Source organism: Felis catus, chromosome D1 (genome assembly GCF_018350175.1).
Source record: "Felis catus isolate Fca126 chromosome D1, F.catus_Fca126_mat1.0, whole genome shotgun sequence".
Classification (NCBI taxonomy): Eukaryota; Metazoa; Chordata; class Mammalia; order Carnivora; family Felidae; genus Felis; species Felis catus.
The window spans coordinates 52002051-52024925 of NC_058377.1; the positions used below are offsets into that span (position 1 = coordinate 52002051).

The window sequence follows — 22875 nt, forward strand, 5'->3', positions numbered from 1 at the left end:
GTTTGAAATAGGACTGAAATTACTTGGTTTTCCCCTGGAAGTCAGACTATGTAGCACTTTATAGCCTATAAACTAAGTAGGTGGCGAGACTTGTGTTCTTGAAGGGTGAGGTTGGCCCATTTGGGCGTGGCTCAGTGTAACAGCTCTGTTCTCCACTAGATGGCACTGGTAGCCTACTGGGGTGGATCGTTTGGCGTTTGTAGGTGCATATGCGCATGCTTGGGAGCAGTGACCCTGTCTTCACCCATCTACCCAATCTCTAGTATTGGAACTCTGTCTCCCCCATCAGCAATCATGCACCTGTTCTCTGTCTTCAGCATTTGTCCACTCCCCGCTTTTTCACTCTCCGTGACCAGGCCCCAGGCAGTACCTCTCTCCCAAGTTTTGTCTCAGATGAGGCTGTTTTTCCCCGGCCCCTTACTTCTGAAGGACTGTGGCTTTGATCTGTTCCGCCCCTCTGTGGGAGGGTCTCACCAAGCAGTGGCCGAATGTCAGCTGCACCCAGGAATGCTTGTGGGACCCTGCTGCTGTCGGTGCCCCGAGACTGCGACCAGGTGCCAGCCCGCCCCAGAAAAAGTTCAGGAGATAGTGTAGCAGCAGCAGCGTTTCAGGGATTATGGAAAATCACAACACACATGTGGCACCAGGCTTCACCCTTAACGACCTTGTTCCAGCACCCGCGAATGTGGCTGTTTTCTGGGGTCTGCTGGGACCAGGTGGCTTCAACAGTCTCTACCAAATGTCCTTCCAGCAGGGGAACCACTTTTCCCCGTGTGGCCCGAGAACCTCCTGGACCCCACTCTGCTCCTGGGGATTCGCCCTTCCCACCAGAGCACCTCCAGGTATCGAGCTGCAGAGTTGCAGCCTTTGCGCTCCCCTTGTTTACAGTCTTAATGGAATTTAAGCCCTCTCCTTTCTCACTTCTCCCTTTTTAGTTCAGTCCCTGCGGCTATTTCCAGCTTTCCACTTTCTCTCCAGCTGCTTTTCGGGAGGGGTGCCTTTCCTGTATTCTCCACCCCCCACCCCCAGTCTCCATTCTCTCTCTGCCTGAAAAAGCAGCTCCCTGTCTGAAGCCAGCTTCTCTCTCCCCAAGTTCACCTCTCTGCGCCACGTACCTGCTGAGTCCTGTGGTTCAGGTTGTGCAGATTGTTGTTAATCCTCAGATCAGTTTTCTAGGTGTTCTGGATGGTTTAGTGTTGGTCTGGCAGTATTTCATGGACGCGAGACACACAGAAAACTTCCATGCTGTCCCGCCATCTTGGCTCCTCCAGTCAAACATATACTTTTTAATTAAAAAAAAATAGTGTGTATTTATTTTTGAGAGAGAGAGAGAGAGAGAGAGAGAGAGAGAGGGAGGGAGAGAGACAGAGCATGAGCAGGAGAGGGGCAGAGAGAGAGAGGGAGACAGAATCCAAAGCAGGCTCCAGGCTCTGAGCTGTCAGCACAGAGCCCAAAACAGGGCTCAAACCCACTAACCATGAGATCATGACCTTAGCTGAAATTGGACACTTAACCAACTGAGACATCCAGGTGCCCTTAAGCACATACTTAATATCTCAGTGTGTAAATCCGAGGAAATTAGCGATTTTTTAAAAAGATAAAAATATTGATGACTAAAGGGAAGTCTTTAGAGAATATGCATGAGAAATATTAGTGGTTTAATAAATTCAGGGCAATGATTATTTTACAAACTGGCAATCCCAACTGATAATTTCTTCTTTTTCACTTAGATGTCATGAGAAATATTATGGTAGAAATCAAATATCATGGTGATAAAATTCTACTTATCTAAAAATTTATTACCTTTAGTAGCAAAACCTAAGTTTTAATGTCACAAAATTTTGTTTGGTTGTTTGTTAAAAACATGCTGGTGCTCATGATCACCTTCTCCTTATGATTAAGAAGCAGACCTTTGAATAAAACAATAATTTCTTGTTTCTTCTCTGTCTTGTAATAATTTACAGTGGTTTAAGAGAGGCTATCAAAATTTACAATTTCATCCAAACAAAAAAGTATGCACTATTGTGCTGTCTTAAAATGGTCTTTCTTTTCCTTTACCACCAGTTTTGTTCCCTTCCGCATGGTATTTATCTGTAGCAGATCTGTTGTTGGTTGTCCACATCCCTAGGACTCACTTTTGTTACATGTGATAAAAACATAGCACAGCGAGCAGCACATCTCTTTCCCCAAGGGCTGTCTCTGGCCATGGCACGTGCTCTACTTGTTGGTTCCTTGGAGCAGGTCTCAACCAAGATTAACAGAGGCTTGTGGGCCAATTGACATCTTCCCTGCCCTTCAGGTGAAACCACTCTGCAGCATGCTCTGCTTTCTCCTTGAAGTCCTCAATGTGATTGAGCCCCAGTTGCCCACAGTAATTATTGGTTTCCTTCCCTTCCCTTCCGTATTTGTCTTCCTTGGGGTGACTTATCAAACTTTTAGTTTCAGGGTTGGCTTCTGGAGCAATCCAGTCTAAGACTTTATCAGTCACATCAGATGAAGGCTAAAATTCCAAGCTTGTGCTCTGTAAGTTTTACTCCTGTCAATGTCCTCTGCTTGTTGCGAAGCAGGGAGGTGGAGACCGAGAGAGAGACCATGTGCAGGCTCGCTTTTTGCAGTCCCCCAACCGCACCCCAATTTTATCCTGAGGGATAAAACATCTGATTAACCTATCGTGTATAAAGAAAATGTACTAGGCTTCTAGTTTCTACATGTATTTGATTCTTGATATACACTGAGTTCTAGGAAAGCTGTAAGGTTTGTGGAACTTCCACATGGGGTAAAGTAACCTGCAAGCATTACAATAAAATACATAAAAGGTCCCAAGAAAGTGTTTACAGCATTCTGAAGTAATTTACCTGGCAAAGTCCCTTCTCTGTGCCTGAGTCTTTCTTAACTCAGGGTGCTAGTAACAAAGATAAATGATGCCATGACAATTGGCAATACAGGCAGGCTGACATGTCACAGAAAAAAGGCCATCAGTTCTGATTGTTTGCCAGCAGTTTTTTTTCTCTCTGCCTCATCAGACTAAGCGTGGCAGCCATGGTGAGTGTGTGTGATTTATACTACTCAGTAGTGCATCTTGCACACGTCCTTCTTTTGAAGGAAAATGATAAACAACACCTGTGACAGGTTCCTTCCACATAAACATCCGAATCCTCTGATGGCTTAAAGAACAGGATAAAAGGAAGTAGCTGGTCTTTGCTTGTCAGACAAATAAAACAAGAGGAAACATTTTATTGGAAATGTTATGTGCTCTACAGTGGTGGTAATGAACTCTGTTCAAGATTTTTAGAGAGTGGAAGGATCCTCACTGATACTGCGACATGTGAGAGAGAGGTTCACAGTTTCTTGTTTCTGTTGAGCACTGTGGGAAGTAGATTGATGGGATGAAGAGAACACAGTTTGGGTAGTTCGACCTGGGGTAGAATACTGCCATTGCCACTTTCTGGATGTGACAAATTTGGCAAATTGTCTTCACCTCTATAAGCCTCAGTTTTTCTTTTCTTTTTTTTTTTTTTGTTAATTTTTTTTTTTTTTTTTTTTTTTGAGAGAAGGAGAGCTAGACAGAGCATGACCGGGGAAGGGGCAGAGAGGGAGACACAGAATCCAAAGCAGGCTCCAGGCTCTTAGCTGTCAGCACAGAGCCTGATGTGGGGCTCAAACCCACAAACCATGAGATATGACCTGAGCTGAAGTTGGACACTTAACCAACTGAGCCAGCCAGGCACCCCTAAGCCTCAGTTTTCTTAGTGTAAAGAGTAATATTAGTACCTATTATACAAAGTGTATGAATTAACCTTGGAATTATAGAATATTTACAGGCACATAGATGCATGTGGGCTACTTGTTGTAAGAATACAGGGATTTTTCATTGAGTTAGTTTTGCATGAGCCTTCATTACTGGTTGAAAACCCTCCACATGTCAGGGCTGTGTTGACAGTGGAAAGTTAAAAGTGAGTAGAACATGATCCCTGAACAAGAAGAGCTCACAGCCAAGTTTGGGAGGAGAAACCAATTTAGTGCTGGAGTGCATATATCTGTTTGCTAAACATTTGTCCTTTTTTTCCCTTTGTCTTTTAACTGAGAATTATTACTCAGCTTTTATCCCCAGACAATTGAGTCTTTTGTTTTGCCTTCCATGCCACATAATGGAACATGTGTGGATGTAAATGGAATAATGCATTCTATAATAATGTATTATGTGTATATATGTTTGTATAGTGTAACTAATTACATTAATGTATTAACCAAAAATCTGTCTCAATGATGATGATAAGGAAAGGTAATCATTTTAACCTGGTGTAGGATAAAATAAATGCATGTTCTTGGAGTAAAAACTTAGTCAAGTAAGGCATTACCTGTAATATATTCTCATCCAGTCTTACCTGATACCTTAATTTTGTCTTTGGTAACTCAAGCAGAAATTGCTCTCAGGCATCCTGGGGAGCCCAGTGCAACAAACAGGAGAAAAGAAACTATGATGTAGAAAAATCAAAGGCAAAGGGGAGTGGTTCAGCATGGTACTGGTTCCTTAGGGGAAATCAATGGACTTGGTTCATTTGGGCTTGATTCATACCAGGGCCAGTAATCAAAGGGTGTGATGCCATAGGCAAGGCAGGGTGATATCGTCCTACATGAAGGGTGGGGCTCACAGTCAGCAGGGTAGCAGCTTTGTATTTATAAAAGGTTTGTCAAATTTAGAGAAGAATTCTTACTTCCTTTTTTTTATGTTTATTTTTTTTTGTGAGAGAGAGCCAGTGTGGGTGAATGGGGGAGGGGCAGAGAGCGAGAGGAAGAGCAAGAATCCCAAACAGCTTCTCGCTGTCAGTGTGGAGCCCAGTGCAAAGCTCGAATTCACAAACCTTGAGATGGAGACTTGAGCTGATATTAAGAGTTGGACGCTTAACCAACTGAGCCACCTAGGTGCCCCAGAGAAGAATCCTTACTTTTGAATAAATACAGTTGCTCCTTGAGCAGTGTGGGGGTTAGTCAAATATGCATGTATCTTTTGATTCCTCGGAAAACTTAACTACTCATATCCTGCTGTTGCCTGGAAGCCTCATCAATAACATGGTCAATTAACACATATTTTGTATATATATGGTGTACTATATTCTTACAGTAAAGTAATTTAGGGAAAATAAAATGTTACCAAGGAAATCATAAGGAAAAGAAAATACATTTACAGTACTATACTGTAAAAATTTATTATATAAGTGGATCCATGCATTTCAAATCCATGTTGTTCAGGAGTCAGCTGTATATGCAGGTAATGGTCCATATTCCCTGGGGTGGAGTTGGAAAATATTGGTGCAGTTACTCTTGAATCTGACTGTACATTAGAATAACCTGAAAGCCTTTTCCAAAACAAACAAACAAACAAAAAAACCCAAAATATCTAGATCCTACTCCCAAAGTAATTAAATCATAGTCATTTTATTATAAAAATAATTAAGCATACGGAAAAATTGAAAAAAAAAATTACATTGAACATCCATGTATTTCCCATCTAGATTCTACATTTAAAAGTTTGCTCTACTTGCTTTATCAAATCCCTATCTGTGTACTACCCCTGTATCCAGCCAGTAACCCATTCTATTTCTGGTGTATCTGAAAGTAAATTATGTCAGCTTGCATATCATTGACAAGAATGTAATATTGTTTACAACTTTTTTATTTGATTTAAAATTTACATACCATGTAATGCATATCTCTTAAGTGTCCATTTGCTGAGCTTTAACAAATGCGTACACCACTAAGACCCAGACTTTTATCAAGATGTCAAATATTACTATCACATTAGAAGGTTTCCTCACGCCCTTCTCCTGTCATTTTCTTGCCCCTGTTCCCCAGAGGTAATCATCATTCTGACATTTTTCCCCAACTTAAGATTAGTTGTTGCCTTTTTAAGAATTTCATACAAATGTAATTATATCCTGTGCACCCTTCTGGGTAAGGCATTGCTTACTTTGCATAATGTTTTGGAAGTTTACCCAGGCCAATGCCTCTGATAGTTTTTTTCTTTTTATTGCTGAGTAGTACTGTTAGACATAAATATACCATATTTTTTCATATATTCTCCTTTTGATGGGCACTTTGACAGCTTCTAGGCTTAGTTGTGATGACTGATCCTATTATGGGCATTTTTACACAAATTCTTTGGAACATTTTCATTCCTCTTGGAGTGAAATCACTAGGTCATAGGGCACGTTTGGTTCAGTTTTGCAAGAAAATGCCTGAACTTTTCTTCAAGGTGATGAAAACATTTTGTATTCCCAACAGTAATTCATTGGAGAATTCTAGTTGCTTCACAGCCTCACCAACACTTGATATCATCAATCATTTTAATCATAGTTATTCTGGCAGATGTATATTGAGATCACATTGTAATGGGAAATGATATTAACCACTTTTTCATATACATTTGGCGATTTTTCTATCTTCTCTCTTTTTTTTAACGTTTTATTTATTTTTGAGACAGGGAGAGACAGAGCATGAACAGGGGAGGGTCAGAGAGAGGAGACACAGAATCCAAAACAGATTCCAGGCTCTGAGCTGTCAGCACAGAGCCCGACGCAGGGCTCAAACTGACGGACTGTGAGATATTGACCTGAGCCGAAGTCGGCCGCTTAACCTACTGAGCCACCCAGGTGCCCCTCCATCTTCTCTTAAGAGAGGACTTTTAAATGTTTGCCCACTTTTTTATTGGATTTTTATCTTTTTACTATTAAGGTGTAAGAGTTTTTTGTTTTGTTTGTTTGTTTTTGTCTTTTTATTTACATATCCTGGACAAGAGTTGTCAGATACATGTTTTGTGAAACCTTTTCTCTCATACTATGGCATGATAATTCATCTTCTTCATGGTATTCTATTTCAGTTAAGGAAGTTTTACATTTTGCTGCAGTCTAATTTATCTTTTTTTTTTTCTTTTAGAATCACTGCTTTTTTAGGCTAAGACAAATTTATTTTTCAAATCCTTACAGATGACTCTAACTTGTGGCCAAAATTGAGACCAACTGGATTATCAGGATGGGTGAAGTTCTCTGGAAAGCTATAGAACTAACCAGGGCACAAAAACATTGAATTTTGAAGAAATTAGTATATTTGAAAGAAAGGTGGCCTTGAGAGACTCAAGTACCCAGGCTTCATCCCAGGGCATAGAGCTTATGGTGACTAGTTAATCCAGACCCTCTCACAATTCCTAACATGCTTTATGTCTGGATTGTGATAATTTTAGATTATGGATAAGATAGAACTTGTAAGAATAGGAGGATCAGTGACTATGGTTGATCAGGAAAAAGGAGAATGGGGGTTAAAATCCTTAACACCTCAATCTTCAGTGTCCTATCTCTACCAGGAAAAGATTCAATATATAATTTCCCTGAATTATTTTTATGGAAGAAGTTATGGGAAAAACAGAAACCTACAAAATATTTTTGGAAAATGTTGGATTAATTTAAGCTTAATTTAGATCAGGACCACAAAATCACAATAGTGAGGATAGACAAATTAGCTCATCATAGTACCAATCGACATTTATTAAATGCTTAATGTGTATTAGGCGTTGGCAAACTGGTCAAAATGCCAAACATGTCCCACTGTCTGTTTTTATAAATAAAACTGTATTGTAACATAGTTACCTCCTTCATTTACTTATTGTCTATGGCTAATCTTACACTGCAATGGCTGTTGAGTAGTTTTGACTCACCATGTCCACAAAATCAAAAATATGTACTATTTGTCCCTTTACAGAAAAGTTTGCTGACAATTGATATCCATTATTTTTCAGCTTTATAAAATGTATATAGGAAAATTTTTCATTCCATTTCAAAGTTGGAGAACTAAGCTGAATGAGATAGATGACTTGTCTAAGGATGTAAAAGCAAGAAAGACCTAGAATTTAAACTCATGTTTGAATGGCTTCAGTGCATATACTCATTTTATTATACTGTTTTCTCCCAATCAATTGTATAAAAGAACTTAAAATATAAATTTAGTTATTAGGTATCATTGAAAGAACTTGTCATGCTTTAGATCTTGGAAAACAAAATAGTTGATAGGATGAATGTTTAATGGTGAAATATTACAAGAAAATATGGACACTTAATTATCATATATAAGATAAATGGTATTTATATATTATTTACATAATCTGAAATACATTGGCAGTCCTATGTTTAACATCGATTCTTTCTTTTGGACAAAGAAGATGTATAAAAGACACTGTAATGCAAAGCAGAAATGGATCAGCATCAAAAGCCATAATCAGACTAGCAAGAACCTTTGGGTAGAAAGGCACACGTGGTGGTAAAATAAAATGTTAAGTAGTCCTTAACAAATAGGTAGAATTTAGACTTATAACACTGTAGGCAATGAAACCAACTCATGTGTAAAGAATAAGCTAAAGTTCAGTTTTTCTGGAAAGTAGACCACGGGAAGCATTGCTAAAAGTAAGAAAAGAAGGTCAGTGTTAGGTCATAGAAGGTCTTGAATGCCTGGTTGAGACACAAATAAATGTAGAAGATTAACATCCAAGATGAGCAGCCATCTTAATTTGCCTGGAACTAAATCAGTTTCTGAGATATGAGAAGTTTAATGCTAAAACCAAAACAGTTTTAGGCAAATTGGGATGGTTGGGCACTGTATTTACACCTCGCCCCCCCAACACACAGACACACTGTCCTAGAGTAGAATACTGTATGTTCCTGCAAAAATAATACAGAACCATAATCCTCACTAACTTCTGTGTTAAATTTTAATAAAAATCATCTAAAAGATCATGGGAAAAGAAAGGATGAATTGAGTCAACTGGAATTCACTTGAGAATGATGTGAGAATTAGCTGCTGAATTCATTATCAATTATATTTCAATTTAGCAGATCCCAGCATTAGTGATATGCAGTACAATAACTATAGAAAAGTGTTATAGACCAAAGAGGCTAATTAATAAAGCATCCTTTCCTAAGGAAAAAAAAAGGCGACAATCAAGCAATCTCCTTTGTGAATTGGTTTTCAGACACAGTCTTTTAATTAAAAATTATCTTATCTTATTTTTTGTTCTATGTTAATACAGAGTTTTAAATTATGACTAACATATTGGGCATTACAAACTTTGATTACTTAAGAGCACTTGATATAAAATAACATTTGATTTATTCTTTTTTTTTTTTTTTGCTTATTCAATCACTCAAGGGAGAGTTTTTGAGAGCCTCCTAAATGTGGGAGAAATCAAGATGATTAAGGCAAATGCCCTACCCTCAAGTAATTCAAGATCCCCCTTAGAAAGAGAGATGTATAAACAAATATTAACAAAGCAAAGAGGCTTGAAAAAAAATAGAAGTGAATGCATATCAGATTTTGTGGAAGAAAGGAATTATTTCCATTTTAGATAGGGTAGTCAAAGAAGACTTCACAGAAGAGGTGATATGTGAGAGGAGCCTTAACAGATGTTTCGGCATGCACTAATGTCCAAGTTTTGCTAATAGAGGAATGAATGAACAGAATGGAGGGATTAAATGTAAGAGTCTATACTGAACTGGCAGACAGGCAGCTGGATCTCGGTGGTAATGATGGGATATTTATTGACAAAGTAGAGGAAGATGGTGGCAAAATCATTGTAACCATGGAATGGATGTGGATCAAGGAGAAGGGAATGTGAATGCCAGAGCTGAAGGGTTACCACTGTGGATTGAGTGTCAGGAGAAAGACAGTTGAAAGAATCACAAGTGCTCTGACATGATCAGAAGTCTAAGAAGAAATGGCAGAGAAAATATACACTAGATAGGTGAAATTTAGAATGCTGTGAATCTCAGGGCCAAGTAGAGAGGTGCTTACACGTTGTTTGGGAGATGGTAGATGAGCATATGTGTTCTTGAGAGCAAGCTCACGCTTTTCAGGCAAAGTAAAGGTTTGCTGACTCTATGACTGAGCTTTTCTACTTCTGGATCTGTATTACAAAGAAAGTGTTGTGAAGATGTAGAATGGGGGTTTTACAAGATAGCAAAATATTCATGTTATTTGTGGTAGCAAAAATTTGAAGATAACTGGGGTACGTGCCCACCCATGGGAGAATCGATGGGTAAAATGTGGAGGAGTAATATTTAAGCAATTAGAAAACATACATAACAACATTGGAGAATCTGAAAGAACAACAACAAAAATAGTAGAAAACAGAGTGACATTTCTAACACATTTTCATTTTTGTAAATTAATAATACATGTGCTCCAAACAATGATACAGTTTTTGATAATGCAACATATTCTTTCCTAAAAATAATCTTGCTATACATAATTTTGCAATAAAACTACAATGTTTGTGAAAGAAATGGTTTTGGGAATAGCACTCAAAAACTTTGGCAGTGACATTAAAAAGACTGACATGTAATAAAAGCCGTAGCACAATTAGATGTTAAACGGTTGAAAGAAGTCCATATATACTATTACATACATACTTCACCTTTATGTTGAAAAAGACCAGGCTGTTTCTTGTGAAAATGGGCACAAGGATGATTGCAGCTTGTGAGCCACCATGAGATGGTAGAATGAGGCTTCCTGGAGATCACAGAAAGTTGTAATGCAGGTGCAAGTGTGGACAGTTCATAACACACATGGTGAATTGAGGTAGCTGGTAGATGTTTGTTGTGTGTGTGTGCATGTGAGTGTGTGTGTGTGTGTGTGTGTGTGGTACATTCCCACAGGGCTTCAGTCGGTGGTGTGCAGTTTTCTGCATTCACCTGGTGTGTCTCCGGGACAGAATTATGCATAAAGGGAAATTTGTGTTATGCTTAAATTTTAAATTGTTCTCTATGTCAGTCAGTGGCATTGGAACAAACTCATGATTTCAAAACAAGCATTATAGCAGAAATGGCTGTGTGAATACATGCACACAAATGAGAATAAGACATTATGAAAGGAAAAGAAAAAATCTAAGTATATAAAATAAAAGAGGGGATTTTCGTAACTGATACCAGTGATAGTAACTGATAATGTTCTTGAATTAAAGAGTATGATTAATCAACTCCCTACTATTTAAATTCACAAGGCAAGAGGGAGGGAGGGGGAAGGGAGGAGGAGGTGAGGGGGAGACAGAGAGAAGTGGAGACCAGAGGGAGATGGTATATGGCCAAGGTGAATATTTCAGGGAGGAATCCCTAAGAAATTCCAGGATGCCTGAGCTTGTTTTCATATGTGGTGGGAACTGACGAAAAGAGTTTATAAAAAAAAGAAGAGAGGGCTGCAGGGGATCTTAAATCCAGGTATTGACAGTGAAGAATGACATTAGAGATGGAAGAACAACATTGCAATGGCTCAGGAAGCTAAGCAGCATGATCACACAGAACTAGAGACAGAAAGACGAAGAGGATTGAAAAAAAAATCCACACAGATAATAGTTGATAATAAACAGGAAGTTGATCTCTAAATCAGCCAAAGACACTAGTCTGAGAAAGCTCCCTCGCATTTTGAGCTTTGTGAATGGTAATACCCATATATCCTCACCAATATATGGCTGACTGAAAAGAGCGAGCAGATTATATAGCCGAAAATCATCGATGCTGGGAAGTTGCAGAGAATACCCAGTAATTTAGTGACTGCCACTCGGCTTGATCACGGGACACAGAGGGATGGTTATGGGGGAAGACAGCAACTGTAAAAGGAGATGTGAAAAGTAGTCTGCAGAGGAAATAAAAATTGCAGATTCAAGGACAAAAATGAGAAACCAGCCTCTGGATGGTAATGAACAGTAAGACAGTTGATGGTAAAAATGAAAGGTGATAATGAATCACTTTTACACAGATGAATATTCACTGGGGTGATATGGCTTAAAAGGGGGAAAAAGTGCATTCTAGAGACTGAAAGATCCTGCAGTTGGAACAGACAAGCTAATATTTCCCCTTTGGAATGATGTGGGCTGGCCTACAATATAGAAATAGGTACTCCAAAGTAATACTAGAGCATTTTTATCAAAGGCTAGATATAATACCAACAAAATACAAATAATGGTGGGAGAGGATGAACGAGGGAGGACAACAACTAAGGGCCAGGTCATGTAATGCAGAGGTCAAGCCATTTACCTGCCAAATTAATATGATTATACTTGGGTAACAAGCTGTCAGTAGGGAAGCTCATTGCGTCTCAAAATCCTCACCACATACCTGGGCCTGTGGATGTACAGTGCTCCCTAAATCTATTAAAAGTTCTGTTTTCATGGCTACTAACATGTCTGGGTATTTCTCCTATCATGGGTCATCTTTGTTGAGCTACACTTGGAACCCAAGTTCTTTTGTTTCTCTAAAATCAACACTCCTAATAAATATGTCCAGTTTTTTTATACTGTCCTTAAGATGTAGGGTAAAACGGAGAAGGGTTTATATCACACAGTGCTTATAGCAGAATAATAAGAAACCTTGGTTTTAGGATGCCCTTAGTTAACCCACTGTGGAGTTTCATGCATCTTTATCCCCAGTTGACTTCGGTGTCTCCGCTTTGGGGTTGTGGATGTTGCTCTTCTTCCTCTTCTATTCTAGGTTCTCTTTTCTCTTCCTCTGTTTCAAGTTTAGTTTTCCCACATAGAGCATCTTGTCCCTCTTCCCTGAAGCTTTGGTGCCAATCAGCTAACACCAGAGCTTATCAAGGTGGTTTTCTGTAAAACACAGTCTTATTCCTAATACAAATTCTGGTTGTCAGAATGATAAATTCTTTCACTTCTTTACACTCATTTTAATGGGTGACAGTGGAGGTTCAGCTAGGTTAAATGACATGCGCAAGATCACAAAACTAGTAAGGAGATGGACCAGTACTCAAAAGCTGCTCTTGCTAATAAAAAGGAGAAGCCTATTTTCAGTGTTCCTGATGACGTAGCATGGTACCAGGGATGCCCATCAGTTAACTACAGAGCTGCCCATAAGGTCTGGTTGGTCCCCCATATTTTATAGACGAGGAGACCAAGACTTGAAGAGTGTGAGACACTTTTTTAAGGTCAAACTAGTGTTTAACACATTTATGTTTTCTGGGCACTAGAGGCTAAAAAGAAAGGCAAAGATTAATATTTGAAAAGGAGAATCTGCTATAGATAACATTGGGTGATCAAAGGTCCGTGGGGATTTCATTTAAGTGTGATAGTTTGCTGATAACATGCAGAGCCCTGTCTGCATTTTTGATGTTTTCTAGTCCACGAAAGTGATGGATTTTTCTCTTTCCCACTCTGTTCTTTGAGTTTGCTGTTTATTGGGAGGTCCGGTAATTTTTTTGGATTATGGCTGGTAACAACAAAGAGGATATCCCCCCTCTGATTTGACCAACTGTTCTCTCATTTCCTCTGTGAGGCCAGCAGTGAGGGCAGTTTTGGACTTGGCTGTCAGGAAAGCTGTCTTTATCATCAATCTCTCTCTGCATGTAGAGGAGAAGTGTGGTGAGAGAAAGTGCTGTCTGCAAAAATTGCCTTTTAGGTGGGGAAAGATTATTTACATGTTCCTTTCTTTAGAGATTGGCACTTCCAGAAGTCTACAATGGGCCTGGGTTAGACTGCAAAGTGAAATTCGGATCGGCTGTCGCAGTAAAGGAACCTCGTTCAGGCCTTTCTACTGCCTGGCTGCTGACCATTTTTCTGGCCCCAGCAGTGTCCTTCTTTTCTTCCAAGCCAAGGCCATGGGATTAATATTTCTTCTCCCTCCTGTACTCCCTCAGAGCTGCAGCATATGGCACAGTCTTCCCAGATCTTCCCTTCCAGAGCCACCCCTGTAGACCAGCTCCTAGGATTTTTTCCTTTTAAGGGATTTACTGAAAGGTGCTTGTTTTAGCAGTAAGAACATATCCTCTGGATTCAAATTCCATCTCTGTCACTTACTAGTTGTGTGACCTTGGGCAAGTTACTCAAACTACCTCTGCCTTAGTTTCCTTGTCCATCAAATAGGGCTATTGACGGTTGTACCTATCTCATAGAGTTAATATGAAGAATAAAACAGTTAATGTTTATCAAGTATTTACAATGCTATATATATAGTATATAGAAAATATTAAATAAGTGCCTGCTAGATTAAAAAATATAGAATCTCTGGGGTGCCTGGGTGGCTCAGTTGGTTGAGCATCCGACTTCAGCTCAGGTTATGATCTTGTGGTCCGTGAACTCGAGCTCCGCATCAGGCTCTATGCTGACAGCTCAGAGCCTAGAGCCTGGAGCCTGCTTCAGATTCTGTGTATACCTCTTTCTCTGCCCCTCCCCCACTCATGCTCTGTCTCTCTGTCTCTCTCTGTCAAAAATAAACATTATTATTATTTTTTAATATAGAGTCTCTGAGGATGAGTAGACATAGGTGTTAAAAGTTAGAACTTTTCCCAGCCGTGTGGATCTGGGTTTGGTGCCTATCTCAGTCGTCCTGGTATTTCTGTTCCTGATATGTATCCTACTTTATTGAAATGACCTCTATTCGTGACTAACTGCAGGCTTCGTGAGTAAAGAACTCTGTTGATGCTAAAATTATTGTTTTATCCCCACTGCTTACCACTGCTTAAATAGCTGAAGCCCTTACTGTTTCATTCTTTTGTCTATATTGCAAATTTACTTCTAGAAAAGTAAATGAAAGAGGGATTGGGAATCTGTCCCCTGATTTTTCATATCTGATTTCTAATAGGAAGCCACAGGGACACCTCTTCTCATCTGAAACCTCCTTGCCATCATGAGGAAAGAAGCCATCCAGAAGATGTGAGGCCTTCCATAGTGGGCCTGTGTCACTTTCCAGAGGATCTGTCTGTTGGGGAATAATCCCCTCTCAGCATTTCCTTCTGTTACCTGTGGTGATTTAAAATTAGGGTAGATCAAGGTCATTCAGAAATCTTACACAACTCATCTAGGGACCAGTGAGGTGGAACTGAAGAGTTTGGAAATGGTCCAGGATATTTTGAGGAAACTTGGGTCTAAAAGATATGGAGCTTCTTAGAGCTACCTAATTTCCCCAGGGAAGCTTCCGGCAAGTGTTGCACCACTGGTAAGACCAAATAGCTAAGGCAATTTGGCATGGCCGCAAAGAAATGTGCTTAAGGGGAGATAAACTCATTGCCAGAACCATCCACATTGGGGGAAAAATTTCCCATAAACCATATTGCATGTAACAGCCTATATTGTAAATACAGAATTGAAAGTTTCAGAAAGGAAAGTGAAAAATAATCTTCATTAACAGTAATTATGAATAATAGCTTGAAAAGACCAAGTGTAGAATTTCACAGATTAAGCACAGAATTTTACACTTAGAGATATTTGAGGAATGTGTATTTGTGTGTGTATGCATATACCTATGTGTATTTGTGTTTCGATTTATAGAAAATTGTGCTTTTTATAGTGTAAGTTTCATCCCTAACAAAGGCAAATTATTGAATTCAGTGATGGATTGACTCTTTCCAAGCTCCCCTTATCCATTTGTCCCAGGACTAGAGACACTCAGGGCCCTCACCATGCTTTGATCCCAGAGCATTTTGGAAGTACTGTGTGGAAAGAGCATACATACATAGGCTTTGCAGTCATGCAGACTTGCGTTCTAATTCTAGCTTCTCCATTTACTTGATGTACAACCTGAGACAGGTTCATCAGTATCTGTAAACCTCAGGTTTTCAGCTAGAACACCTAGGGAGTAATTAAAATATCAATCTCTCAGAGTAGTTGGGAGAACCAAATGAGAAAATATCACTTAATTCACATACCTCAATTCTTTTCAGTTAGTAAAATCCACTAAATAGCTACTATCTTCTAATTTATGGTAGAACAGATTCCCTAGAACAGTGACAGTAGCCTGTGTGTTCTTGTTAACAGTGAGAATCTGGAATGTTCTGCGCTCTTTAGGCTTTATGACACATTCCATTAGGCTCTTTGTAACCCAAAGAGCAGAATACTTCCTAGACAAACGGACTTCCTTAAGGGCTGCAGCCATCGCTCCTTTATATTTTATTTTACAGAGGACTTTTTGTATAGTAAAAAGCCAATAAATATTTGTGGAATAAATTAATTAAAAACTAACAAGGCTGAATCCTCAATTAACAAGGTGTTGTTATTATATTTTCCAACACTCCACTGAGGAGGAAAAACACCCAAACAAACAAATAATGACAAGCTACTATTGGAATTTATGGGAATTTAATTGTGCGTGAGCATGTGTGTTAATTCTTTAGGTATATTCACGGGTAAAAACTCAGTAGGATACACATTTTCTATTTCTTCTGCATCTATATTCACCCTCGCTTATGAAAGTACATCTTCGGACAAGATATTTGATTACTATCAATAAACACATTCTTTGGTGTGGGAGGATATTGTCAAAGGGAGAAGAGAAGCAACACTGAACTGGTACTTAGACATCCTTAGTTCTGATCCACAAGTTAGCTGTGTAAACTTGGATAAATTGCTTCCTCTCTCTGAGCTAGTTTTTTCATTGGTATAATGAGGAGATTGGATTTGATAATCTATACACTAGTTTCCATAGCGTAAACTTTTATAACTTTGTGGAGAGAAATTTGGTTGTGTTTCTTTAGAAACGTCAGTGCCTCTGTTATAGCACTTGACAACATATACGGAAATGGTATATTTATATATCTGCATGCTTCCTTGGACTGTAAACTCCTTTAGGACCTGGCTTAGAGGCCTAGAACAGAGTAAATTTTAAAGGACTAGCTGCTTTTCATTAATTATACTGCTCAACTGTATCAAGAAATTTCCAAATTTGAATTGTGATTCAGTGTATCTTTTAAAAAATAACAGTTAATGATAATTTTCAAATGGCCTTGCATCCTATAACTTTAAATGGACTGCAGATCAATCTGGTGACCCAGGGTTAAAATTAAATGTTTAAAAATATTTCAGTCTGCCATTTTTCAAAGGGCACGGGTGTACACGGCTGAAAGCAGCCCCTTTCCTCCTCACATTGGGGGATATGCAGTGCATATGCCTTGCCTTTGAAGTTGCTGCAGTCAACAGTTTTATCTGTGGCTTTGCTGAAGATTTAGTAGACAGCTCATCAAATGCAAGAGTGACAGGAATCTGGAAAGAAGAGTGCATACAGTTTCTGACCGAATCATGATCCAAAGAGATTTTAACAGGCTGCAATAAGACCATTTAATTCTCACAAAATGCAGTTTAACAAAGATGAATGTTCTATCCAGAGATAGGGGGAAAATGTGTTTGGACAGGATCAGGAAGCTATGGCTTAGTGGTTGCAAATATAAAATATCTTAATGGTTCTAAAATGATTATGGTGATAATTATTAACAATAGTAGCCATCATTTATTGAGTGCTTATCATGTGCCACTCACTATCCCAGATGCTTTAACTCTGAGTTGTAAGACCAACACCTTCCTAGTATGTCATACTGGGAACAAATTTAAGACAACCAGTGATCGGACTCCTAAAATGCTACCTGATTTGAGAATGAATTAAAACAGTTTGGCAGGTGCTACTCCAACCTGGCTGGAATTTATGTTCATGTTTAGATTTCACAATCGTATAGGTATATAGTAAGTCTGTTCCAGCAGTTGAGTGCTCCTGTAACCTTATTTTCTGAGGGTTAGTTGGAAAAAAATGAGAAAAATCTGGATAAATGGAGAAGCGAGATGATAACTGTTACTAAATACTAGAATGTGAATGTTAGATTAAGCCACTTTTTTTAGATCCTGAAGAAAGAAGTAGGTTGAAGAATGCAAAGGACAGAGAAATGGATTTTGGCTTAACAGAGAAAAAAATAAAAAGTAACAGTGAGTTCTGTTTTAATATGGAGGATTTGCTGCTAGATGAATGAGGGGCCTATGGTTAAAGGTGTAAAGGTAGAACCTGGACATTGACTGATGGGAAGTCTAGACTTGGATAGAGGAGAGAGGCTTCAAGGTCAATTTCCAGCCAGTGATCTAATTATTCTATGATTATATATCAATAGAGAGTGCTTTGGACTTTGTAATCAAAAGCTTTTATTATCTTTCTAAAGCTACTCCATATAAAACTCTGTAAGATACTGGGTGTATACAGCTGTGATGTTGTGACTTATTATAAGAAATATATATTTTTGGTCTCTATTCCTTATTCTGGCTCACATCTCTGTAAACCCTTGGAATTTCCTAAGTGTTGAGAACAATAGAAGTGTCCCTTGTCATGTTAATGAAGTGACCAGTGGACAGCACTTAAGGTTGGGGGCTAGGTACCAATGGGCCAAACTCTAATTACAGGAACTTTTAGTCCTACCCCCTGACCTCCAGGGAGGGAAGTGGGGCTGGAAGTTGAATCCGTTGTCAATGAGCAATGATTTCATCAATCATGGCTATGTAATGAAGCCTCCATAAAACGCCACAAGGACAGGGTTCTGAGAGCTTCCAGGTTGGTGAACGTGTGGAGACTGGGGAAAGTGGCATACCTGGAAAGGCCATGGAAGCCCTGCACCCTTGGCCCATGCCTTGCCCTATTCTTTTCCATCCGTCTGCTCCTGAATTATATCCTTTTATAATAAACCAGTAATCTGGTACATAAAATGTTTCTCTGAGTTCTTTGAGCTGCTCCAGCAAACTAAACCTGAGGAGGACGTACTGGGAATCTCTGATTATAGCCACTTGGTCAGAAATGCAGGTAACACCTGGGCTTCTGACTGGTGTCTGAGGTAGGGTCAGTCCTGTGGGTCTGAACTCTTAACCTGTGGAATCAGATGCTATTTCCTGCTAGATAGTGTTAGAATTCAGTTGCATTTAGTCGAATTCTCACGACACCTTGCTGGTGTCAGAATTGCTTGGTTGTGTGTGTGTGTGTGTGTGTGTACCCCATATGTTTATGTTTGCCACACAAACATATTTAAGTTGGTCTCAGAACACCAATTTACCAGGTATAATCCCTGACCCCTAAAAGGGTATGATTCAGGTATTTCTGTAGATTTATTCCTTTCTATTTTTAAAATTTACTTTTCAGGGGCGCCTGGGTGGCGCAGTCGGTTAAGCGTCCGACTTCAGCCAGGTCACGATTTCGCGGTCCGGGAGTTGGAGCCCCGCATCAGGCTCTGGGCTGATGGCTCAGAGCCTGGAGCCTGTTTCCGATTCTGTGTCTCCCTCTCTCTCTGCCCCTCCCCCGTTCATGCTCTGTCTCTCTCTGTCCCAAAAATAAATAAACGTTGAAAAAAAAATAAAAAAAAATTTACTTTTCATATTAATTCTCCACATTATCAAATGATAAAATTGAGACTCTGAGAAGTTAAGCAACATGTACATCATACTTTTAATTAGTCATAGGTACATGATTCACACATGAATGATGAACAATTCGAAGTAATGCGTCTTCCTCCACATTTTCCTATATATCTGCAAATTGGGGCAATTTTACATAGGCCTTCACTTTTGGATCTTTTCAATAATTAAAGTCATGCACATTTATTGTGGGCATTTTGGGAAATAAAGTACAAAATAATAAAAAAGTAGAATAATATCATCCATACCACCACCATCCATAAAATTGCTCTTAATATTATACTGTATAATTTTGTGATATTTTCATACACACATTTTATGAACTACATACATATATAATTAAAAACAAATATTATATATAAGTGTTACACACACATACAAACATGTATAATTTGTAAGAGGAAATGAGACCAAGTACCCTGTGGTGTTCTTAGTCTTTGCCTGTAAAGAAAATATGGTGAGCATAGTCTAATATTACTAAATATTTTTCTAAAATATACATTTTATTTGTTTCAGCCTAAAGAAACATTGAGAGGACCTGAAAATCCATTTTTATTGACATGCAAGGAGAATCATTCCCTTTCAAATTTGAGACTCACTGTCAGTCACTTTAGGGAGTAAAAGAACTTTGTGCTCTGTCTGCCCTGAGACCTGGAGCCATACAGGAAGAGTTTAGAGCAGTCCTTAGTTTCCTTTTGTTCTTAGGCCTGCCTGATCTACCCCCTGTCCAACTAACCTCGCTTACTCTGCCCTAAGCATTTTGGCTTCATTTTTTCTCCTAAAATTGCCAAATGCATCCCAGCCTCAGATCCTGAGCACTTGACATTCACAAGGTCTAGAAAGCTTTCATTACATACTTAGATCTCTGCTCCAAGAGCAATCCTTCAGGGGTCTTTCCTGACTGACTTACCAGTGGCAGCTCTGATCTTCCTTTCTTCTTCCCATTGCCCAGCATTTACCCCACTTTGGTTTCTTGATCCTACTTTGCTACCTGCAGTTGAATCGCATTGTACATGTATTTTCCATTGCTATTTTCCTTCTCCTTTATTAAGTCTAGCAGAGATAGAGTACTTCCATCTTGTCCATCGTAACCTACAAGAGTGACTGGAATGGAGTGGGCACCCAAAATTTGCTTTTGTATGAATGAATGAGTGGTTCGTACCATAATGTTGGCAAGGAGATCCTATTTTATTTGGAGCTGGTTAGGAAACCAGGGAAGGGTTGCTTTCTAATGTTTCCGCATGCCTGACCTAAGAGAAATCATTGAAAAGGCCTGACACTTAGCACGAAGGTGGATTTGCATTTTCTTTGGCGTTTTTGAGGGAAGAACACAAAAAAAAAACCAGAAGTTATCCTGAAAAAGGCCAGGAAAAACAGGCCAGTGTGCCAATATGAGCGGTCTAAATAGAGAATAGGAGAATGGGACAGAGTCAGATGGGGGAGGGGAGGCAAGAAGAGTCACTTCACAGTGGCACCTACTAGATTAACCTGGGAAAACTCACAAGGCCAAGTACAAGTGCTGACATATTCTTTCTGTGCACTTTTACACTTTCAGGGTAGATCTATTTAAAGGGCCCAGAATAAGCAGAAGCAATTTTATTTTTATTAGAAGAATAGTGTTAAGTTTATTCATTGTCTATGTGGATAGGTATTATAAGCCTCAGAAGTTTTCTATTTGCTTGCATTTTTAAGATCCCATGAAACAAAAATGCAATCAAATTGCGATTTTTGAAAAGAGAGTTATCCATCAGCATTAGAGTCTTGATGAAGCTGTATAGATTTTCTAAGAAAGACACTTCTACAAAGGTGATAACATAGTTATCTCCCTGTCACGTAGTATAATTGATAGTGCTATTCAAAATTAATGGGCTCTGGTGCATGGTGGATTAATGCACAGTGTGCTCAGAGCAGAAACCTACCACTTCTGGGATTTTGACCCAAATATGGAATTAAACTTAAGTGAAAGGGGAGACTTCATGGCTAAGGATACAGTAAAGACTAACAAGTTTTACAACATGACAGTGGTCATAAAATTAGGCTTATCAACCCCCACAGTCCTAAAAGTGAGACAGAAGGGTGTTCAAAGGAAGCCCACACTTCTTACTGGAGTCATTTTTCATATTTATTTCATTACTCTGAGCTTATTATTCCCATTAGCGGCTCTGTTTGAGCCCCTGTAAACCTGGAACATATAGCACTTAAGAAATATTACATTAATAGGGGATTCCTATTGGTCTTCTGTGACCTCGGTTAACTTTGGGACAGTTTAATAGAGACAGGGTGGGAAGCTAATAAGAACCAAGTCACTAGCATATGAAGTCAAGGGAGTGATCCTTTTCTAGCTGGATTGTGGGGGGGGGGGGGGGCGCGTAAAAGAGACCAAATCAGGGAGAAGCAGAAAAATGGAAGGAAGTAGGACCTGCACAGGCTGCTACTCATCAAGAAGCTGATATAGAAGCAGCAGGTTTTCTTGTTTCCCTGAAGTACTGGACTGAGAGAATAAAGTACCTTTCTGTAAGGCTGGCAGAGAGCTTGCCCAAGCAGTGAAATAGGATTTTTTAAATTATTATCATTCCTGATTCCTGAGCAGAAAGAGCAAGGGTTTTGAAGCCGCTTTTGGGTTAAATCCTGGCTCTTTATTTGTCCTCTGTATCATTTGGGGACAGTTATTTAAACTCGTGGGGGATAAGCCTCCTTATCCATACAATGAAGGCGAGCAAACTGATCTGTAGAATCACTGTGAGGAATAAATCAGATCAAGTATGTCAGAGACACAGCACAATGCCTGGAGCAGGACTGTCATTAACAGTGCTCAGGCTGTACCCTGCGTCATCACTCAAAGGCACCATTTGCATCCATGTAGGCCAGACTTTTAGCACCCCTCCATGACACACATCTACATCTTCACTGAGCACCTTGGAGTAAGTCAAGTGGTCTGTTCAACATCATCTCTCAAGGTGTCCACTTTGAGAGTCCAGTATCAAGATGATCTGCCATGTTTCTCACACACACTCTGGGGAAAGTAGGAATGAGAAAGGTGCACCGGGCCAACTTCTCGGTCTATGGTACGTGCCATTTCCTCCATCTGAGACAAGATTCTTCCCTCATAAAGTCACACTTTTTGTGACTTGTTAGAAAGTATTCAATGATGCCTTACATTCCTTTTCACCCCATGCTGAATTAGATACCTATCTCACAGGTTATCACAGCCCCCATCATTGTTACCACAGGTCAGATCTCTCAGGGAACCTGATACTTTGTATCTTATGTGTTATTTTCCATGACTCTACAACAAGACTGTGGATTCCTTAAAGTTCTCATGTATCCTTACTTGTTTAGCTCCTACTACCATGTCTGGCACAGTTACTGTTCAGCATGTGCTTGCTATATGAATGAGGAAACAGAATATTATATACAAATATGTTACAACATGGCCTTGAGAAAACACTAAATCCTTTTGAGCCTCAGTGTGCTCATTTGTAAACTGGGAGACAATGAATGCTTAACATGTATATTGAGGCACGTAAAGGACCTAGCCAGAATATTCACTCAATAAGTGGAACAATGATTCATTATTATTATATTATTCTAATAATCATACAGATATAGTAAAATATACATAATTATTGAACGACTTTTAAACATTTAGTGTAAAAGAATGCATGTCATGGAGTCCCTTA

At 39.2% G+C, this 22875-nt stretch overlaps 1 long non-coding RNA gene across 1 annotated transcript; it reads right to left on the bottom strand.

Annotated features, from left to right (window-relative positions):
• Positions 1–14205: 14205 nt before the first annotated feature.
• On the bottom strand, positions 14206–15882 carry LOC123380233. The gene is made up of 3 exons (XR_006585780.1): positions 15691–15882; positions 15498–15613; positions 14206–14785 (listed from the first exon to the last, which is right to left on the bottom strand). It is a non-coding gene; the product is annotated as an uncharacterized LOC123380233 (long non-coding RNA).
• Between the last annotated feature and the right edge of the window lie 6993 nt (positions 15883–22875).